Genomic DNA, 23,098 nt, shown 5'->3' with positions numbered 1-23,098 from the left:
AGAGCAAGGAAATGTGCATTACACTAACCTATGCACTAAAATTTGCATATACATACCTATAAATATTTTTTACATGTAGGCATCTATATCTATATTACATTTTTTTCTTTTTTTAATTTATATTTTAATTAACAGACAGTGCAGTATTGGTTTCAGGAGTAGAATTCAGCGATTCATCACTTAGGTATAACACTCAGTGCTCATCATAACAATTGCCCTCCTTAGGACCCATCACCCACATCTCCCACCCACCTCCCTCCGTCAACCCATCAGTTCTCTGTCATTAAGAGTTTCTTGTGGTTTGTTTTCCTGTCTTATCTTTTTCCCCACCCTTTCCATATGTTCTTCTGTTTTGTTTCTTAAATTCCATATATGAGTGAAATCATATGGTATTTGTCTTTCTCTCATTGACTTATTTCACTTAGCATAGTACATTCTAGCTCCATCCACATCATTACAAATGGCAAGGTTTCATTCTTTTTGATGGCTGAGTATTCCATTGTATATATATACCACTTCTTTATTGATTGAACAGTTGGTGGACATTTGGGCTGTCTCCACAGCTTGGTTATTTTTGATAATGCTGCTATAAACATTGGAGTAGCATGTACCCCTTCAAATCTGTATTTTTGTATCCTTTGGGTAAATACCTAATAGTGCAATTGCTGGATCTAGGGTACTTCTATTTTTTGTTTCTCGAGGAACTTTGATCTTGTTCTCCAGAGTGACTGTACCACTTTGCATTCCCACCAACAAGGCAAGAGAGTTTCCCTTTCTCTGCATCCTCCCCCAAACCTGTTGTTTCTTGTGTTGTCAATTTTAGCCATTCTGACAGGTGTGAGATGATATCTTATCATGGTTTTGATTTGTAATTCCCTAATGATGAGTGATGTTGAGCATCTTTTCATGTGTCTATTAGCCATCTGGATGTCTTTGGAAAAATGTCTATTCATGCCTTCTGCCCATTTCTTAATTGTGTTGTTTGACTTTTTGTGTTTTGAGTTTGATAACTTTTTTTTTATAGAGTTTGGGTACTAGCCCTTTATCAGATGTGTCATTTGCAAATATCTTCCATTCTGTAGGCTGCCTCTTGTCTTGTTAATTGTTGCCTTCACTGTGCAGAAACTGTTTATCTTGATGAAATCCCAATAGTTCATGTTTGCTCTTGTTTCCCTTGCCTTCAGTGATGTATCTAGTCAGAAGTTGCTGTGGCCAAGGTCAAAGAGGTTGTTGCCTATATTCTCCATGATTTTGATGGTTTTCTGTATCACATTTAGGTCTTTCATCCATTTTGAATTTATTTTTATGTACGGTGTAAGAAAGTGGTCCAGTTTCATTCTGCATGTGGCTGTCCAATTCTCCCAGCACCATTCGTTGAAGAGACTGTCTTTTTTCTGCTGGATATTCTTTCCTGCTTTGTTGAAGATTAGTTGACCATATAGTTCTGGGTCCATTTCTGGGTTTTATATTCTGTTCCATTGTCTATGTGTCTGTTTTTGTGCTAGTACCATACTGTCTTAATGATTACAGCTTTGTAATATAGCTTGAATCTGGAATCATGATGCCTCTAGTTTTGTTTTTCTTCCTTAGGATCGTTTTTGCTATTCAGGGTCTTTTGTAGTACCATACAAAGTTTAGAATTGTTTGTTATAACTGCAAAAAATGCTGGTGGAATTTTGATAGGGATTGTATTGAATGTGTAGACTGCTTTGGGAAGCATAGACATTTTAACAATGTTGTTCCAGTCCATCAGCATGGAATGCTTTTCCATTTCTTTCTATCACCTTCAATTTCTTTCATAAGCATTCTATAGTTTTCAGAGTATAGATCTTTTACTTCTTTAGTTATGTTTATTCCTGGGTATCTTATCTTATTGTTTTTGGCACAATTGCAAATGGGATTGATTCTTTGATTTCTTTTTCTGCTGTTTTGTTAGTGCTATATAGAAATGCAACAGATTTCTGCACATTGATTTTATATCCTACAACTTTGTTGAATTCATATCTTAGTTCTAGCAATTTTTTGGTGGAATTTTTCCCGTTTTCTGCAGAGTATCATATTGTCTTCAAAGAGTGAAAATTTGACTTTTTCCTTGACAATTAGGATCCCTTTTATTTCTTTTTGTTTTCTGATTGCTGAGGCTAAGACTTCCAGTACTATGTTAAATAGTAATGGTGAGAGTGGATATCATTGTCTTGTTCCCAACTGTAGGGTAAAGGCTCCCAGCTTTTCCCCACTGAGGATTATATTATCTGTGGGTCTTTCATATATGGCCTTTATGATGTTGAGGTATGTTCTATCTATCCTTATTTTGTTGAGGGTTTTTTAAATCAAGAACAGATGCTGTGTTTTATCAAATGCTTTTTCTGCATCTATTGTCAGGATCATATGGTTCTTATCATTTCTTTTATTAATGTGGTATATCACATTGATTTGCAGATACTGAACCAGCCCTCCCTACAGCCCAGGAATAAATCCCACTTGATCATGGTAAACAATTTTTTTAATGTACTGTTGAATGTGATTTGCTAATATCCTATTGAGAATTTTTGCATCCATGTTCATCAGGGATATTGGCCTGTAATTCTCCTTTTTAGTTGGGCCTTTGTCTGGTTTTGGAATCAAGATAATGTTGGCTTTGTAGAATCGGTTTGGAAGTTTTCATTCTATTTCTATTTTTTGGAACAGTTTGAGAAGAATAAGTAATAACTCTTCTTTAAATATCTTGTAGAATTCCCCCTGGGAAGCTATCTAGCCCCAGGACTCTTGTTTGTTGGGAGATTTTTTTATTACAAATTAAATTTCTTTGCTAATTATGGTTCTATCCTAATGTTATATTTCCTCCTGTTTCAGCTTTGGTAGTTTGTGAGCTTCTAGGAATTTGTCCATTTCTTGTAGATTGCCCAGTTTATTGTCATATAATTTTTCATAATAATCTCTTAAAATTATTTGTATTGCTGTGATGTTGGTTGTGATCTCTCCTTTTTGATTCACAATTTTATCTATTTGGGTCCTTTCTCTTTTCTTTTTGATAAGTCTCACTAGGGGCTTATCAATTTCGTTAATTCTTTCAAAGAACCAGGTCTTAATTTGGCTGATCTGTTCTACTGTTTTTGTTTGTTTGTTTCTATATCATTTCTTTCTCCTCTAATCTTCATTATTTCCCCTTCTTCTGCTAGCTTTAGACTTTATTTGCTGCTCCTTTTCTAGCTCCTTTAGGTGTAAGGTTAGGCTGTGTATTTGGGAACTTCCTTGCTTCTTGAGATAAGCCTGAATTGCAATATACATTGCAATATACTTCTATCTTAGGACTGCCCTTGCTGTATCCTAAAAGTTTTAGATTGTCTTGTTTTCATTTTTATTTGCTTCTATGTATTTTTTTTATTTCTTATTTAACTTCCTGGTTAACCCATTTATTCTTTAGTAGGATGTTCTTTAATCTCCATGTATTTGACGGCTTTCCAAATTTTTTTCATGGTTGACTTCAAGTTTCATAGTGTTGTGATCTGAAAATTTGCATGGTATGATCTTGATCTTTTTGTATTTTGTTGAGGGCTGATTTGTGACCCAGTATGTGGTCTATTCTGGAGAATGTTCCATGTGAACTCAAAAAGAATGTGTATTCTGCTGCTTTAGGATGAAATGTTCTGAATATACGTTAAGTCCATCCAGTCCCATATGTTATTCAAAGCCATTGTTTCCTTTTAGATTTTCTGCTTAGATGATCTGTCTATTGTTGTAAGTGGGGTGTTAAAGTCCCCTACTATTATTATATTATTATCAATGAGTTTCTTTATGTTTGATATATATATTATATATATATATATCTTTCAAGTTGGGTTCTTTCAAGTTGGGGGCATAAATATTTACAACTGTTGGATCTTTATGGATATACTCCATAATTATGATATAATGCCCTTCTTTATCTCTTGGTACAGTCTTTGTTTTAAAATCTAGTTTGTCTGATATATATATGGCTACTCGGCTTTCTTTTGACATCCATTAGCATGATAGATGGTTCTCCATTGCCTCACTTTCAATCTGCAGGTGTGTTTAGTTCTAAAATGAGTCTCTTATAGGCAGCATATAAATGGATCATGTTTTTTTTATCTGTTCTGATACCCTGTGTCTTTCAATTGGAGCATTTAGTCCATTTACATTCAGAGTGATTATTGAAAGATACGAATTTATTGCCATTGTGTTACCTGTAGACTTGGTGTTTCTGGTAGTGCTCTCTGGTCCTTTCTAGTTTTTCTTGCTTTTGGTCTTTTTTTTTTTTTTCTCCACCCAAAGAGCCCCTTGAAATTTCTTTAGGGCTGGTTTAGTGATCACAAACTCCTTTAGCTTTTGTTTGTCTGGGAAACTCTTGATCTCTCCTTCTATTTTGAATGACAGTATTCTGGATAGAGTATTCTTGGCTGCATATCGTTTTCATTCAGCACACTGAATATATCTTGCCACTCCTTTCTGGCCTGCCAAGTCTCTGTGGACAGATCTGCTGTGAACCTGATCTGTCTTCTGTTGCAGGTTAAGAACTTTTTTCCCTTGCCACTTTCAGGATTCTTTCCTTGTCTGTGTATTTTGTGAATTTGACTATGGTATGTCTTGGTGATGGCCAGCTTTTGTTGACTTCAGTGGGAATTCTTGGTACTTCTTGGATTTTAATGTCTGTGTCCTGCCCCAGATTAGGGGAATTTTCAGCTATAATTTGCTCATATGAACCTTCTGCCCCCTTTTCTCTCTTCATCTTCTGGGACTCCTATGATATGAATTTTATAATATTTTAATAAAGCACTGAGTTCCCTAAGTCTATCTTCATAATCCCTGACCTTTTCTTTTCCATTTTTCTTTTCTTTTCCCTTTTATTTTCAGCTTCATTATTTTCCATAATTTTTCTTCTGTATTTATGGTCTCTATAGTTATATCTTTTCCAAAATGTCACATAATTGGAATCATTCTGTATGTAATATACATTTAACATTAATCCATGTATTTTCCTTGTTTGCTAAACTTGTTTCTTTTTTTTTTATTCCTAATATTTCATTGTATAGTTATATCACAGTTTATTTACCTATTCACTAATTGAGGGAAATCTTGGTTGCTTTCAGTTTTTTATAATCATGAAGAAAGTTGCAACAAACATTCAGGTACAGATTCTTGTGTGGATGTAAATTTTCAAATCAGTTGAGTAAATATCTAGAAGTATGCTAAAGAGTATGCTTGCTGGATTGTGTGGTAATACAATTGTATATATGGTAACACAGTTGTATGGTAATTATGTTTAGTTGTGTAAGAAACTTCCAAACTGTCATCCAAAGTGACTGTACCTTTTTGTATTCCCATCTGCAATGAATGAGAGTTCCTGATGCTCTGTACTTTCACCAGCAATTAGTTTTGTGATTTTTGTTTGTTTGTTTGTTTGTTTTTAATTTTAGTCATTATGCTAGATGTGTGGTGGTCAGAAAACAGGTAATTTTTCAATGTAGGATAATTAACAAAAGACAGTGATACTGTTCAAAGACACTGATAACCACTGACTTCGCCTCTTCCTCACAGAATAAGGATTGGCCTCACTCCTAAGAGGTCTATTTCAAGACCCAGAAGAACTCGTGTTTATAAATGTTCCCTTGAATCAGTGATTCTCAGTCCTATCACACCCAGTGTCCCTTACACCAAATGTTTGTAATGTCTTCTTTTCTATGCCAAAGTGAAATTAATCAGTAATATAACCTAATTACATGTTTTTAAAATAAATATAATGTTCATAAAGAAGAAATTTTTAAAGTAAGTTAGATATTTCAGAATATAAATGTATAGTTATAAGTATATTAAAAGACAGTCAAGCAGTCAGGTATTAGTATCTTCTTGAAGAATCATGTGAGAAGATCAGAAGTCATTCCATACAAGACATATGGGGATATTGAAACAGTCCTCATGGGTGGACACTAAAATAAAGTCTAGGATTATTCTTGTGTATAAAAGAAAGAGAGCTTATTTGTATATAATGGAAAGGAGCAACCCCAGTTGAAGTACGAATAACATGCCAAGATAAACTACAGACTGTTGAAATAGAAACAATGAGGATTTATGATTCTTGCAAATGAATTCAGTATTACAAGTATGGTGTTAATTTCCTATATTATGACATAGGGTATGATAGTGACAAAATGTCACATCTCCTATTCTGAAATCCCATTACGTGTGGGCATATGTTTAATCTCAGCTAAAAAGGCCTGGAAGGCTATATTCTTCAATAAGCAATAAGGATTGCAGAATAGATTGGAAAGAAGCCTTAAAATAAGAGGTTATCGAGAAATTGTATGATGAACCATTAGGGACAGAACTGTGGTGAGAGCTGAAAGCAGGAAAACCCCAAAATAATTTCAATGCTTTATCTTTGTACTACAAAAAATAACATAAGATGGTAAGAATGTGAAATTTTAAAAACATTTTTATAATGAAATGTGAGATCCCCATGAGTTCCTCTATTTTAATAATATTTGGCATTAAGTGTCTTAGAAGGAGTCCTAAAGCTATTATATATTTGCAATCTGCCTTGTCATTTTTGCAGGAACTGTACTTCTATAATATGAAACCCTTTTTAACTAATATGCATTTGAAAATGCTATACAGTGTTAGTAGATAGAAAATAAAAAGTAACTTATTCAATTGTTTTAACATAGTCTTTACCTGATTTAAGCTTTTCTCTTTATGACATCCTTCTTTTAAATTATGTTGACTTGTGTTACAAATGTACATAAAATCTTGTCAGTATCTCATTAATAAAGTACCATTAGTTTATACTTGTAGTGGGTTTAGCACCTGGAATATTAAAAAATTGTTTAGGAAGATAACATCTTGTGTGGGATTGTCTTGTGTGTTTTATAATATCTTATATCCTTGGCTCCAACCACTAAATGCCTGAGCCCCCATGTCTCTGTCCCCAGTCATCACACAAGCATACATGTTCCCATGTTTCCAAGATGTACCCTCTGCTACAGTACTTGCCTGGTTGAGAACCTAACTAAATCAAAGGTTCCTACTCTTTCATGAGGAATATTATAGGTTTCAATCATTTGAGCCTGTAGAGTGAAGCCTGGAGAAATAGATTCTGGAATGATTTCCTGATGGCTGGAAAGGCCACCATGTGTTTGATGAAATGAGAGTTTGGGAGCTGAAGTTAAATGATAAATGTCAGATTTTGCTAAGATGGATGTCAAAAATGCCCTTGAGGAATAAACTGGCTATTAGCAAGAAGAAACTTAGGTCAGAAGTGAATTTTGCTCTTGTTTTGTTGTTGTCTTTCAGTCTGCAAAACTGGGTTAGGATGAGGTAACCAAGAAGAAAAGGAAACTAATGTGCAAGCAGGTACCATGTGCCAGAAACTCTATTGATACTCCCATATCTAATCTTCATAACAGCTCTTTAAGGCGGCTACACTGTTCTCACTTAATCCTTGCTTAACAGCAGAGGAAACTTGGGTTCTGAGCAATAATGTAACTTTTCCTATCTCTGTTGAAAAACAGAATCTGCCAAAAAGAGAAACAAGAAGAAAATTGGATGTTGGAATTGGAGCAGATTGGAATATTAATGCTGTTGAGTAGGCAAGCAGACTCTTTAGGTGAGAGATTAGTATGTTTGTATAATAGTAGGTAACACTGAATCTCCTAACCTGATCTAAGGTCTTCCGTCCAAGTGGTAAGAATATACCTTATAGGTAGGATGTGTACAAAATACATCTCCCAAGTCTTTAGGTTTTTCTGCAATTTAGGTTTTTCTGCAATTAAACATAGCAAATTCAAAGAGGGAAGTTCTACTGAGCTCAAATTAAAGATTCATTGTAGGTAAAATGAGTTGCTTTCTGAGAGGTTATGGACAGAAAACCTTTAAATGTTTATTTCCTGTGCTATCTTTGGCAAGATCTACATTTAAATCAGTGGGGCTTGTGCTTCAGTTCTGGAATCTTACAGGCAGTGTGCCGGAACATGCTCTTACCAGCTCATGGGGGCCAATTGTTACATTTTCAGGAGTTTTGCCATCTGTTTGTTAAATCATTGATAGTTTGAAATTAGCTCTGATGGGAATATTTACATCACAGAAATCAGCAAACCCTACAAATCTAGCCCCTCCCCTTCCTTTCCAGAACTAACTGTTAAACATTTATCTGCATACTACTGCTTAAAGGTTATGGAATGCTTCCACTGTGGTCATTGGCATTCACTTGTGCTCAAGGGATCTTGGGTTTCTTGGGGTATCTTTCTATGGCTTAAAATCATTGGCCATAGGACAGATACTGAAAAAATTATTTGCTCCTTTGTATTAACCCACTTTCAGTTGGGATAAGAAAAGTAACTCAGTTACTAATTTTGGGGGAGCTCTCTAGTGCAGATGGTCCTGTTAATCAGTTTGCAGCTCATTATCATTAAGGCTCTTATTATTTCTACTTATCCTTATTCTTTACTCCCATTGCCCTCTGCTGTCACTGGCCAACATTCTAATCAATATAATGTTTATACTTTTGTGTGTATTCTTATAAAATGTGCACTTTTCTGCATATATATATATTAACTTACATAAAGTTTATCTCATTCTATTTTATTCTATTTCTTATCTGTTACATACAGAACTAGTATTAAAGATTCTAAATTTGACCATGTTTTGACCAATTGTCCTCTGGTACTTTCCCATCAAGTGGGAATTCCCACATTCTTTCCAACACTTTACAACCATCTAGCTTTCTATTTCCAGGCTAATAGGTATAAATAAAGTGATATCTTTTCTTCATCTACATTTGTTTGATTACTAATGAGTTAAGCATCTTGTTATATACTTGCTAGCCTTTTGGGTTTTCTCTTATGTAAATAGCCTATGGATATCTACTTTGCACAACTTTTTTTTCCATGGAGTTCCTGTCTCTTTATTGTACATTCTAGACATTAATTTCTTATCAGCTTCAGTTCCTGCAAGTAACAGAAGGAACAAATTTAATTACCTTTAATGTCTTGGCCCTAAAACTAGAAGCCCATAATTTTATATTGCTTGGTGATAGTGTACCAAGAAGGAAACTGCTCCTGTTACCTTGCCCTCCACCCTCCCCCTTGGTTCTTTTATCAGTTAAGACAGATTATATTATGTCGTAGTACGAAACATTCCCCATACTTTTGTAGCTTAAAATAAGCAGTATGCCTGAGTGAGAAATGAACATGTCAACTGTGGATCAGCAGAGTGGTTCTGCTTGTCGCAGTCACTCAGGGACTGATGGATCAGCTACCACCTCAAGCATTGCTGGTTGCTAAGACAATGGGTAAGAGAATTCTGGGGGGAAGGAAGGGGGGGTCTCGCATCAACAATTCCATGCTTGGTCTGGAAGTGACACCTGTTGTTCCCAACTCATTGGCTGGAAGTGGTCATGTGGCCTTATCCATTTCCAAGAGGGCCTGGAAGTACAATCCTGTCATTTTACTAGAAAGAAGAGAGATACAAATTGTCAACAAAAAACATTAATATCTGCCCTTCTGGCTGAAACAGCTATAGAAATGCAAAGATGGGTGGAAATTAAGATGGACACACTAGTATTTCAGCAACATTTGACTTTAAAGTGAACAGGTTTTTCTCTTCCTAATTCTTGAAGCCTCCCCCTCCCCTTCACTTGTTTTTCTGTAGAATCCTTTGTTCCAGGAACTCAGTATTGATATTGACATCTCGCTGACCTCAGTATATACTTAGTAATGAGACTCAGATGGTTGGCGCCAGTGCTTGACCATCTTGAGACCACCTTGAAGACATGGCGAACATGGTTGGCAGCACGTACCAGATTCCTATCAAAACCACCCAGATCCTGTATTTTCCTGTAAAGCCCCTCAACCTTTTACCCCAGGCAGGTCTGCAGTTTTGAAGGCATTATCCTGCTACAGCTTACTTCGCCTGGCAAAGTAATAAAACCATCATTCCTCTTTATCTCCAAACTCTGTCTTGGTGTTATATTTCAGCTCTGGAGCACAAAGGTCAGTGTTCATTGATTTGGTTGCCACCAAATATGCTGGTCACCACTTTCTGTCCTGTAGCCAAAACACGTTTGACCTTTCTTGAGAGACAGAACCCCAGACTCACTTCCAGTCAGTGCATCAAACTCAAAGCCAAGGATCTTTGAGTGATAAACACAATTCTTTACATCAGGTACAGGTGTGTGTTCTCCATGATCTAGAAACCTATGCAACAAGATGACAAGTTACTAGTTTTTCACACACCAGTATACATTGTTGGAATACCAAAAAGATAAACAATATTTTTCAGACTGGGAAAGAATGGGACACTTGGGAGTCAATGGCAATTTTAAAATCACCCTGGGAATGTGTTGTGAGGGTCTTTTATGCTGTAGGTGGGGGATGTTTGTAACTAGGGTTCAGTTGTGCTTCCTGGGAGGAACTTCCAAGTCCATTGTTTTCCAAGGTCCTTGGTTTCAGCCTTGGGGAGTTTCTCCCTTCTCCGTTATCTTTCTTGGCTACCTTTGAGGAGGGAAGGAGAATATATCCTCCATAGACGGTGAAGAGCTTTCTTAGCCTGTGCTTTAGGGACTAAGGGTCATTTTAAAATTCAAATAATCAATTTAAGTTTCAAATTTTGGTTTAGTCTTGTGGTTCCTTGAACTACAACTACACATGTAATTGGATTCTCATCTATTTGATTCCAATCAGAAGCATGTGCCAATAGACTCATCCATAATTATTTTCAAGACTGGGATAAGTTCAATCAAGTGCACAGCTTGAACCTACAAGGATTTGGTGGGAGAATCATAGACTTTGTCTCTTCTCATCAAGACATTTTGTCCTCTTAAAACAATGTTGTGGCTATTATAACCTTAACCAGATCTATGCTCCAAGATAGCTGAAACCATTCACAAGTTTTAAACTTCAGGCATGCCTTTCAATTGGTTCTTTCTATAAGGCTGAATCCTAATAAGCCTTTTTTGCTCAGAAGACTTCTCATTTTTATCTATTACCAGTTGGATATGAGAAGCAGCGCCTCTCCCAATCCTACAAAGCCAGGACTTTCTGGATCCTCACTCTCACCTTTCATTGTTGATTACAAACCAGCCAACTCTTTCCTGAATTAATCTAGTTTTTGTTTGTTGAAAAATATAGCCAGTGGCAATTAAAGTTCCAATCTGTTTTACTCAGCGATGCAAGTTTATCAAGCATATATATTACATACCTTCCAAAGTGTCACAGGTGACAATTTTACCAAATGTTTCACCACTGTGTAACATGGGTTGTTATTTTTCTAGCCTCCAGACTTTATTTAATTGCTATTAGTCCCTCAGCCAGTGTCCAATAATTTGAGATTTTTGTTACGCTGACACCCCCTTTTCTAAGTGCTTGTTTGTATAATGATCCAGGTGTTCTTCTTTCCAAGATGGGTGATTAATGTAGCAGGTTGCTGTGAGGTCCTGCTGCTTACTGGAATGTCTTCCTGTGTTACTGAATTAGAAGGAGAAGACAATTGATTCATTTTCTTTTAAGGTCCAATATTTCTAAGTAAGTTACCAAAGATAACATGTTAAAGTAACATGAAATGAATATCTAAAAACAATATATTGAATATCTCTTTCCCCCCTTGCTATAATCATAGCAGTCTTAAAGATATTCCTCACATGGTTTGCCTCATTGCCTGACCCCTCCACACAGATATGAAGAATAAATGAGTAACTTGGCAATACCTGTCTTTTGTCAACATATACTTGCATAATCAGAAATTTTCAAGGAATTGAAAAGCATTGAGGCTACTCAGGCTCCAGCTTCATGGGTCTGTCCTTTCAAAGACCCTTCAGTAATTTCAGACACTAAAATATTGGAGTACAGATTTTTTGGGAGATAGAGAAATGAATGATACTTCTATACCATGGGGGTTGGGATAATAGTTTCTTCCATAAGGCTGAGGGAGTTGATGCCAACTTGATGTTTAGAGTTTGTTGACTAATAGGTCTCAGAGTCATCCAGTACTGTCAGGGCATGAGAAGGTTGGAGATGGCAAAGAAGACTGCATAGGCTAGAGACAGCCAAGATGACCCTGAGTTAACCACAGCCGTGGGCTTGGCATCCAAGAAGACTCAAACTCCCCATTATCCAGGTGGTCAATACCTGATCATTGGGTACCAAAGTACTAACTCCATAAGATTGTCTGATGGAGCAAAGTGACAGCATCAAAGAGAAACTCATGAGATCTCTATGTAGAGCAGGGGTTCACAAATTTTGACTCTAAAGGGCCATATAGTAAACATTTCAGGCTTTGCAGGCTATATGTGATCTCAGTCACATGTTTTTATTTTTCCCTTCTTCCTCTCCCTACACTTCCTTTTTCTTCTGTCTCTCCTTTTTCTTTTCCTACTTCTGTTCTTCCCCTTTTTCTTTCACAACTCTTTAAAAATGTAAGAATCATTCTTAGTTCCTGAATCATACAAAATCAGGATGAAGACTATATTTGGCCCAAGGGAGAATCTCTGATGTAGAGGAAGTGGGCCAAATCTCTATAAGACCATGGATACTAGGAAGCTACACAGGAGGTAAGGGGCCATCTGCAGGAAGAAATTGATGCCATGTGATGAAGTCCTTATTGGTCAATGTCTGTGCTAAAATACCAAATCCCAAGGCACCAACACTTATGCATAGAAAGATGTGGTTATGCTCTTTTTCCCTCCCACAGCTGAATGGACATAATTTCTGAGCAAAGATAAAGAGGAAGCCTGAAAAACGATTTTTAAATAAACAGAAATGTAATTAAATGATTTTGAACTTGGCTGGAAATAATCATTGAATTGGACCACGTTTTCTACTGCTGAGCAGAAGTAGGGCTCCAGAGCTAAGATGAAATTGGTTACAGAGATAGTTTCAATTATGTTCTTTCCATATTGACTTTCAATCTATACCTGGTTTACAAAAATGTTTGAATTAGAGACAACACATTTCTGTCTGCCATTCTCATGTTGAGCTATCAAGTTTGTACACTGCACATTCCAGACCTCTTTTAGTCTGTGTCGTACAGGTTTTGTACTCCTTTCTCTCTATGTATATCCAAACCTCTAATAAAAGATGAAGTTATTTATCTTGGAATCCTCAATTATTTTTTTTAACATTTTTAAAGGTTATTTATTATTTATTTATTTCAAGAGAGAGAGCACACACACAAGTGGGGGATAGGCAGAGAAAGAGAGAGAGAGAGAGAGAGAGAGAGAGAGAGAGAGAGAGAGGGAATCTCAAGCAGGCTCTGCATTATCAGCACAGAACCCAATGCAGTACTTGAACCCATGAACCATGAGATTATGACCTAAACCAAAATCTAGAGTTGGACACTTAACTGACTGAGCCACCCAGGCACCTGAAGGATCTCCAATTGTTTTAGCCACTTTATAAAAAAGAGGTAAAATATAATTCTTAAATAGTTCATTTTTTGAGAAATTTTCTAGACTTTTAAAATTGGGTACTTTTCAAACCAACTCTGACAATACAAAACCCACCAAAAGATACTGTCAAAGTTTACTTGATTAGAAAAAAATTAACACTATCTAGGCTGTAAGAAAAAATTGAGAATATTCTAATTATTGGAGACATTTAGGTTTTAAAATGTATCAAAAGTTCAATTATAAAAATAAATTTCAAAATGACCCCTATACTTGTTCTTTGTGATTCTTAATGGGGAGATCTACAGGACAAACAAAGAAGCCCTCAAATCTTGAGCTGATATCTAGAAAGGGTTATTTGACTCTTAATGCCTTGGATATTTTGGCCCAGGAAGTAGTAACAATCAGGCTCACCAAGAATCCTCTTATCGTTTTGAGAAGTTCTAGTCCACATGCCTTTGGTCTTTAGATCTTTTCTTTTGAAGTTCTTTCATTCTCCTGAAAGGCTCAGAACAGAGTTGTACAGGGCTTGAGTCAGGTTGGCATGTGATGGTATAAATCAGGTTGGGCCTCATGGGATCCCCAGGGCCAAGACAGACAGGAACTCCAAGGCTGGGGGATAGCTGTCGAGAGGGTGTGTTTACACCAACTTCTTGATGGCTTGATGCTTTTACTGTCTTTAATTCTGAGTCAGCTCAGGTTCCCTTGCCCAGTTCTATCCTGCGTCTGCAGTACCTTAAAAACTGAACATAAGGAGATTTAAAATTGGACTTGCATTTTATCTCTTGGTTTCATGTCCAGCAAGACTGAATTCCTGGATTTACCTGGGAGTCTTCAGAAAGATTTGAATCAACTATTTCTCAGAGATGGGTTACTGTCTTAGCAAGATCTCCCTTCATGGGAGGTGCATCTGGGAACAATTCTGTCATAGTAGCCTCCAGTCTATCCAGTTTTCCTTTGTTTGCCCAATCCTTAGGCAATGGAGAGGATGGCAATTAATGACTCTGTATAGCTTGTTCAGATGATTTGGGGCCGAAATGTCTACTTCATTCCACTGTCTGCTTTCTCCGAGGATTTTGCATCAGCATCGACCTGCAATTGAATGCCATTTTAAGGTTTAAGGTTTCTAGCAGTTGTTAAAAATTCTGTTAAGAATTTTCTCACTTTTCCAGAGGCTTGGGAATTAAGAAGGACAGTGAAGTTTCTGAGTCAAGGATAAAGTCTTTCATAAACCTTGAATAATTGCCCCTGCAAAATATCTTTCTTTATGAGTGGTTAGAATAGATATATTAGTATGGCCTAGGTAGAAATCATGAAGTTGTAGAGTCTCTTTTTTTAAGTTATGCCATTGTTATTGCTACAGTTTCAACCCTTCCAAAAAATAAATATTGTATTACTACTACATATTTATTGTCTAGGCAGACAAGTTTATAAAATTTATTTGGAGATGTTCAACTAATCCTGTCATTCATGTTTTGGTGTATATCACCTTTATAGGTTTTTCTTTTTATTTTTTTAGTATTATGTTAATTATAGTGAAGCATGAACTGGGTATATCCTCTCTTATTTTAGAAAAGTTTTACTGTTACTATTTAGTATCAGAGGCAATTTGTCCAAATTGTAATGAAGTGTATCATGGAGGATTTTAGCAAGGTCGATTTGAAGTTGTCTGGAAACACTAGGCATCCTTCCTGAATTTGACAGATCTTATCCTCATGAATTTTAAAACTTGATGATTTCCACTTTTTTCCAAAATTCACGGTCTAATTTTATGCTCCTGTTTATGGACTCTTTGAACTTCTTAACGGACTTTACTTATCTGTTTTGTAAGGGAGGATTTGTGTTAGAACAGTTTGTTTAGCAGGGTGATCTGCTATTGCAATCTCCTTTACTATAGACCTCTATCTTGATAACAACCTTCTTGGGCAGAAAACATTTGTGTTTCTATGGCATTTCAAAATCATGAATGACTGAACTACTAATGAACTATTTCAAAAGCATATCAGTGATCAGTGTGTATGTGTGTTTTATTTATTGGCAATTTAACTTGCCTTTTGTATGACCACAAGTTCAACCACTTGAACTGATTTGGCTTCTGTTAAGGGATAGGGTTCTACAAGAGAATCTAGAATAGTTACCGCATGTCCATCTGGTATTATTACTTTTCCCTTTTAAGATAAAACCCATCAATAACAAAACAGTCATAATCTGGTGTGGGCATGTCCAAAAGATTTTTTTCTGGGATGGATACTTCTCAAAGTACAGAAAAATAACCATGAGATTCTTTCTCTTTCATTAGTTCAAGTTAATCATGTTACTGGATTAAGAATGTTAAATCAATAGATAGGAATATAAAGAGGAGAAAATAACAGTATTTGACAATTAGTTCATCCTTAACAGAGAGTGATGGATGTCTTCAATGAGCAACAGGGGCTGTACTGCATGTGGTACTTCAGATTTGTAGATGATCATATTACTCCAAGACCTCTGGGAAAACAAATGTCAAGAAGAAATTAGAAGCGCAAGAGCTTTATTGGAAGTAATGATCCTCTGAAATATAAAAGCAAGAGAGAGGGAGGAGCAGTCAGGTAAAGCCTTTAGTCTGTGAAGCAGGGACAATACTTGTCAAAGAAGAGAAGAAATGAGAATTGAGAATGAACTCTGGTTCTTGACTTGAACACTGTGGCGGATCTCAAAAGCACAGTCCTTGGAGGCTGTCAGCTAAGTGCACGGGTAGAAATCATGGTGGGTTTTCTCTTTAGAGGAGGTACTGTGAAACTACATTGCTGTCACAGTCCACGCTTATACTCTGCAGATTCACTGAACACAATGGAAGCAGCTTTTTAGGGTTCCTATATACCTCTCTTCCTGAGTAGGGATTCAGGTAGGAGGTTGGTTGGAATAACCATAGCTTTGCCATAGCTGGTGGCCTTGGGGCAATAACACAACTGATATGTTGCGGACTACTTGACAGATGATCAGATTGTGAACTGTCCCTGAGGAAAACTGTAAAGGAATTTTGTCTTTACAAAATGCAAATATGAATGAAAGTTTTCTGATTGGGACAAAAAAGAAAACATTGTTAAATCCATGGTTTCAAACCATGTACTTTGAAGCCTTATTAATCTGCTAGCAGTGCTACCACATCCAGCACAGTGACTGTGGCAGGGGCTCCTAGTTGGTTGTATAGTCTGTGGTGTAGTAGACTATGGGGCAGGGGTGGGGAGGGGGGTCATTTACCAGGATCCAGTCAATTTCTCTAGGGCCAGAGCGGCAAGTTAAATGAAGATATAATAGAGACCACCGCCCTTGTATCCTTTTTGGAATGTGCTATTGTTTTATATTTCCTTGTCATACCTGGGGTGGGGGTATTTCAGGGACTTCCACTTGGCCTTCCCCTCTACGATAGCTCCTATCAATAGAACAAGGACCCAATGTGAAGGTTATACCAACTGGCAAGTATGTCAGTTGAGGATTATACATTTGAGGGTTAGGGAAATGATGACTGCATGTAGAACAGATATAGAACAGACTGAGTGGATATACTGTAAGTCAGTGCAATCTATTTAGTAGCTGGGGTTTGCGTGCCCCACTCTAGCAGTGGAAACTTTATTCTGTTCTGTGGGTATCAGTGTCAACGATGAACCTTTGTCCAAAAGTCCTTGAAATGTCTAGGTGTTCCCCTTCCCCATATATTCAAGTAAATGGCCATTAATCTTGTTGGGAAAGGACTAGTGGAACCCTTAGTAGGTACCTACCATGGTTTTGCAAAGTCCTTCCTCCTGAGGACCCAGTCATTTCCGTAGCCAGTGAGTTCCAGATCTTAAAAACTATTCGGGTCCAGGAACTGAGAAAAATAATAAGACTTTAAAATGAGATGACCACCTTCAGCCTCCTGCTCTTTTATTCTTGACTTCTTTTGTTTGTATGTAGTAAGCAGCGCCCGCACTAACTGCTAGTCTATTTTGTCTGTAGAGACGCTGCAATTCCTTGAAGGCTAAGCCCCCTTAGCTGCCCCTCCAAACTTGCTGGTCATGAAGCTAAATTTGACCCCCTGGTTTGTGGTATTTAAGCCCCCACCTCTCTCCTATTATCCCCCATTAGCCTGTGTTATTAATAAGCCAAATCCTGCGACCATGTTTCCTCCTCTTAGCCCTGACTTGAAGAGGAAAGGAAATGCCTTTTAGAGATGCTAGTGTCCCTTTCTCCAGCACATTCCTAATGGCTTGTTGAATGGTGGTGTATTCTGAACCCTGCTGTGGAGCATAATCCTGTGGTGAGTATTCTGGCCTCATATAATATGTTCATTCCAGCAAGTCTACTCCCCTGAGCCTTTTAATCCCTTTTTCCAATGCGTGTCTCAGCAACTCAGACCTTTTTCCTTTGCACAGTATAGATGGACCAGCACTTCCCCAGGTTCCTAAGAACCATCTAGCAGCATGCTCACTGCAAACTTAGGGTCCTTGCCATATCCCATTAGGAGCCCTCAAGTAAATAAACTCTCATTTATCCAGTCTGGCACCCTTGGTTAAACTCTCAAAATCCATTACAATGGATACACCCCTTGGTCTTGTTAATAAAAGCTATATAATTCTTACGGTTCCTTTGCGATCTAATCTCTATCCTTTCTTAGCAAACCTGGCATAACCCCAGATGGCTCATGCTGTCATTTAACCCTAGTTATCAGCCTTAAAACCAGAGCTGTAGGGGCCGAGGGCAGGCAGCCCCAAGATGGGCTAGTTTGGCATGAACACTGTTTGGAGTTAAAAACAATCAAAACCCAGCAGAGTCAGGAAAAGTTCTTTACTCAACCCCCCTCAACTGCCTGCCTGTACCAGGAAGAAAGCTATTAACAGAGATTCCTCTTTACTGAGAAACTTATCTGCCTAACAGGGTAATGTTTCTTTTCTAAAAATCACCTTTCACCTTCCTGCTAATGGTCTTCCTTCCCTTTGTATCATCAGACTCTACCCCTCTCCTTAGCTCCTGTGTCATGTTGCTTCACTATCCTTGGAATTCCCATATCTGTGTGGATTCTCCAAATGTATGCTATCAAATTTGGTTTTCTCTTTTTAACCTGTCTCATGTCAATTTGATTCTTAGTCCACCTAGAAGGACCTTGAAGAGTATAGAAAATTCTTCCTCTCAACAAGACAAAATGGGGACATTTCTTGAGGTGGGCACCAGATGCCTTGTGAGGAAGAAACCTTCTAAGTATCTTGCTGTATGAAGTCAACATTAGCCTTCAATAGGGAGGGGATGGCCAACTTTCTCGGCTCTGATTCAGGGTGTCCACAGAGACACTGTCCTCAGGGACACCCAACCATCTAGATACCCTCTTGCCATACTTCCCCCCAACATGGCTTTATCCTTAACATAGTAGACCCTCTGTTGGATGAGTTTTCAATAGTCTTTGAACCCTCCTAACCTTGACTGTCAGATTAGGTGTTTGTTTCTCAGTTGTGCCTGATCTCTTTCTGAAGAATAAAAGGGCCTCTTTCTAAACTATTAAACAGCCCCCATGGTTCTCACACTTACTTTTAAACTTTTTAACTGCCCTACAGTGTATCATTTCCCCTGTGTAGTTCATCAATGAAGCAGCAATAGCCAGCCAATTCTACTTTCCTTGTATGTATTGTTACCCTTATTATCTTATATATGCTGAATAGTCCCACTGTTGTTAGCACTTGGGCTTCCTTTTGCCTTGTGTCAGGGAGTAGCCTTGCCGCACATGCCACTTAGAATGAAGTCCTTATTACCTGACGAGGGACCATAAAGCAAGCTGAGGGCAAAGCACAAACTAGCATATTCACACCCTACTCCCCAGGAGGGATATGTGTGATATTCCTCAGGCACTCCTGGCTGCCCAAGAACTAAGGACAGGACAGAAAACAAATGTTTAAACCAATAGAACCTCTATCAGTTTACAAATATCTTACTACAATTACAAGAAAAAGACAATCTTATCAATAGCCTAATGTCCAGAAACTCCCTACTGTCTTAATGTTAATGCTTTGCTAGAGGGAAAAACAACCTTAGCTAGATAATAGCCAGGCCTCTAGAAATCTATGAGTTGTTAGCATATGAAAATCCCTTTAAGAAACTTCCTCTTATATATATATATAACTCCACTGTATATAACCAGTCACCCTTCATGACCATAGTGCAGCTCTTTCTGCCCACGGGTCCTGTCCCCATGCTTTAATAAAATCACCTTCTTACACCAAAGATGTCTTCGAGAATTCTTTCTTGGCTGTCAGCTCTGAACCCCCAATTACCCCCAAACCTCATCACTACCCAGCTGGTGACTGAACCAGTTCCCAAACCCCATTTTACCACCTTTCTTGGGCCACTCCAAGTACCAATTGTGTTAGGTTATGCCTTTTAAGAAGCAGCACTAACAGCACTTCAACTAGTCTAAGGGTTAACTTGCCTCAAGCTTATGAACTCCTTGCTTACTGAACTAAGTCCCTTCATCTGTAGCAGAACTGTCTTACATTCTTTGACACTTGCAGACTACTAGTCTTGAGGAATGAAGGGCCACTTTACCAGAAGATAAGGGCTGACTACATTCGAAAACAGCTGCCATGGATGTCCACAACTCTGTTCAGGGTCATGTCAACTTATGACTAACCACCTGGGCACCTGCTTCTCTTACATGCAGCTCCCTTCCCTTTTCCCTTGCCTTCCCTTTAAAACACTCTAGATTTGCCAGGATGGGGAAGATGGTCTTTGAGATATTAGTCTACTATCTTCCCAGATTGCTGCCTTTCCAAATAAAGCAACCTTTCCTTTCCCACCTCACTTTTCTCTCAGTATTGATCTTTGAGTGGCAAGCAGTCAAATCTAAGTTTGGAAATAGTTCTGTGTCCAGTAACATCACCAAGACATCCAGAAATGCATTAATTTTATTGCTGGTAATGGCTGTGAGACATAAAGGGGTAAAGAAGCAGGAATAGGGAAAGCCTTTAGACTACAATTCAGGTCTGACACTTATGAAACAAGGCAGGGAAGAAATGGGGATTGGAGAGGAATAGCATGCAACAGAGGTGCAGCTTTGAGAGTCTCAATGAGCCTGACAGAAAGCTCCAGAGCAAAGATTGTCTATCACAGGAGGCTTGTACTGGACAAAATATCCACACTCTTGTATTCCTGTTTCTCTGTGTCATTGGGAGCTGTCGGGGTAGGGTTGTCTGATTCAAATACAGCAACAAATCCTGAAGATGCTACAACTACTGGTTGTCAATGACTTGCACTTCTCATTACAGGCCCTCAAAGAGAGATCTGAGCAATGCATTTTGCACTGTCATGCTGCTAAATGAGGTATGTGCTAGAGGCTAGGCCTTACTTTTTATATTGCAGATTCTATATCTGGGATCATTTCCCTTCTGTTTGAACAACATTTATTAGAATTTACTTAGTGGCTTTATTCTGGTTGTAAAACAGTTTTGAATGCTCTTTTTCTTGAGTATGTATCTAGGTATAGAATGATAAGTTCTCTTTTCTCCCCCACTTTAAATATATCATTTCATTGCCTTCTACCTTCTATGATACCCTTAAGAGTTCAACCATCATTCTAATTGCCTTTATTTTGTAAACTATCTTTCATTTCTGACTACTTTTTACAGTCTTTCTTCAACATTTATAACGTGTGAGGATGTGGTTTTATTTTTATTTTTATTGCTTTAGATTGGGAGTCTTGGCTTTTTAATAACTACAAAAAATATTTTGCTACTATCTATCTTTTCGTCATGCTTCCAAGTCCTTCTAGAAGTGCAATCAGACAAATGTTAGACTTTTCATTTTATTTTCCATGTCTCTTCTTTATTGTATTCATAAATCAGTCCTCCTGGAATACATTTTGGAAATTTTCTTCAAATTATATTTCTAGTGTAGACAGCGTAAATAAAATTAATCAGATTTTTAACTCATATTCTGAATTTTGCATTTTATGTACTGTATTTTTTCCTACTTATTCTGTTTGGTTGTGTTTTAAATCTCTTGGTCATTCTTTAAAATCTCCTGTTCCCAGCTCATTTTCAAGGATCTCATTTCTTTAAACATACTTGCTTTTTACTCTGATTGTTAATTCTGATATCTGAGATGTTTGTGAGTCTACTTCTGCTAGTTCTTACTCATAATATGTTTTCATTATTATTTGTGGCTTGTATTTTTATGCGTGTATGGAGATCCTCCATTTTCTTGGAGTTCTCTCTGTGGAAATTCCTAGAATTCTGGGTTGTTCAGTTTCTCAGTAAGGATTGATGTGTTCTTTTCTCGGTATCCTGGAAGTATGACTAATCCTACTGAGAAATTAAATTCTGTGCTTGGGGTTTCCTTGGACCACACAACTAACTTGAATGGAGACAGTAAATATGAAGACCAGACTAGTTTATGTTTATGTACTCTCAGAAAAGAATTTATCTTCATTTCCCCATAACTTAGTGCCAAGTTTGAGAAGGCATGTTTCCTTGACATCATCTTTTCTGGCAATGTTCCTTTTTTTGTTTTTGTTTTTAATATCCTGAAGAAGTCAAAATTTTGTGCAGTGATATACTGTTAGATTCCCTAGGTGGATGGGCTGTACATTTATTTCTTCCTCGTATTAGCTCCCAAAGAAGTAACTTGAGAATATCCAGTGTTCCACAGAAACTGACAGGTTGATTTGGTGCCTACTTATTTGGCATTCCTGGTTTTAAATAATTTGGGGAGTTTTTCATATTCCTTAATTCTGTACCAATCTGTTGACACTTTATAAAAGATATTTTTATATTTCTATTTATTCTATTAAATATTCCCTCCTTAGGGAGAGGCTGTTTAGAATATTGAATCCACCATATTTCTGCAAATAAGAAATACTAATAGCTCTTTATCCGTTAGTTTTTCATGGAATCCCAAATTTTTTCCAACTGTTTTTCACCAGAAAGTAAGATTGCATATATTGGCAACTGGATACTTTAAATAAAACCAACTTTAATAAAACTCTAACTTACCCCAAAATATTCTTGTGAAAAAAGCTTCCCGTTGAGGAGAAGGAGAAAAGGTAATGTGTGCCAAGAAGAAGCTGTTTGTCACAAAAGCGTTTTTGTATGTGTGTGTTTTGTTTTTAAGTCAACTTGCTGTTTGCTTTGTTATCCAATACAATCTCGATGTTAACAAAATGTTTATTTCTTTCTGGCTTATCCATATTTTGTTCTCTTAGGGCTCTGTTTCTTACTGTTGATCTTCTCTCTGTTCGTTTCCATCCCAACGGAGCCAAAATTCCAAGCTCTTGTGTTGGGGCGGCATTCAGTCCATTGGATAATAGAAATATGCATTTCTAAGGTTCCCATTTACATTATCTTTCCTGTGAAAGGTACTGAAGGACAAGAAATTTTCTACTGACCCCTGCAGGACCTTAGCCCCAACTCTCCCCTCCTCCTGATTGTACCACCAATGGCTGCTCCACAGCCTCACTCTTGTTCTTGCATCTTGTCCCATGATTAACACAGCCTCAGTTTCCCATATTTTTCTAGGTTTGAAACATGAAATCTGATCTTCTTTAATAAAGTCTATGAAATCTTAAATGTCTTTCTCCTCTAGAACATTCAGTTTGAACACTTGTCACAGAGCAACTTTTAAAGCAATTGCTTGAGTTTACACCTCTTTTGTTCATTAAATGTTACTAGTGACCAGACAATGAGTATTCTTGGCACTAGGATGACA

General features: G+C 37.4%; 1 long non-coding RNA gene across 2 annotated transcripts; it reads right to left on the bottom strand.

Annotated features, from left to right (window-relative positions):
* Positions 1-14,076: 14,076 nt before the first annotated feature.
* LOC131511408 (uncharacterized) lies at positions 14,077-22,622 on the bottom strand. 2 transcript variants are annotated; one of them, XR_009261512.1, is made up of 3 exons: positions 22,387-22,622; positions 17,152-17,240; positions 14,077-14,485 (listed from the first exon to the last, which is right to left on the bottom strand). It is a non-coding gene; the product is annotated as an uncharacterized LOC131511408 (long non-coding RNA). The 2 variants fall into 2 exon arrangements; XR_009261511.1 differs by lacking the exon at positions 14,077-14,485 and adding an exon at positions 15,565-15,880.
* Positions 22,623-23,098: the final 476 nt, after the last annotated feature.

The sequence above is a fragment of the Neofelis nebulosa genome, chromosome 5 (assembly GCF_028018385.1).
Source record: "Neofelis nebulosa isolate mNeoNeb1 chromosome 5, mNeoNeb1.pri, whole genome shotgun sequence".
NCBI classification, from domain to species: domain Eukaryota; kingdom Metazoa; phylum Chordata; class Mammalia; order Carnivora; family Felidae; genus Neofelis; species Neofelis nebulosa.
Note: the sequence above shows the minus strand (reverse complement) of the source record. Positions and strands in the feature narration are given on the sequence as shown.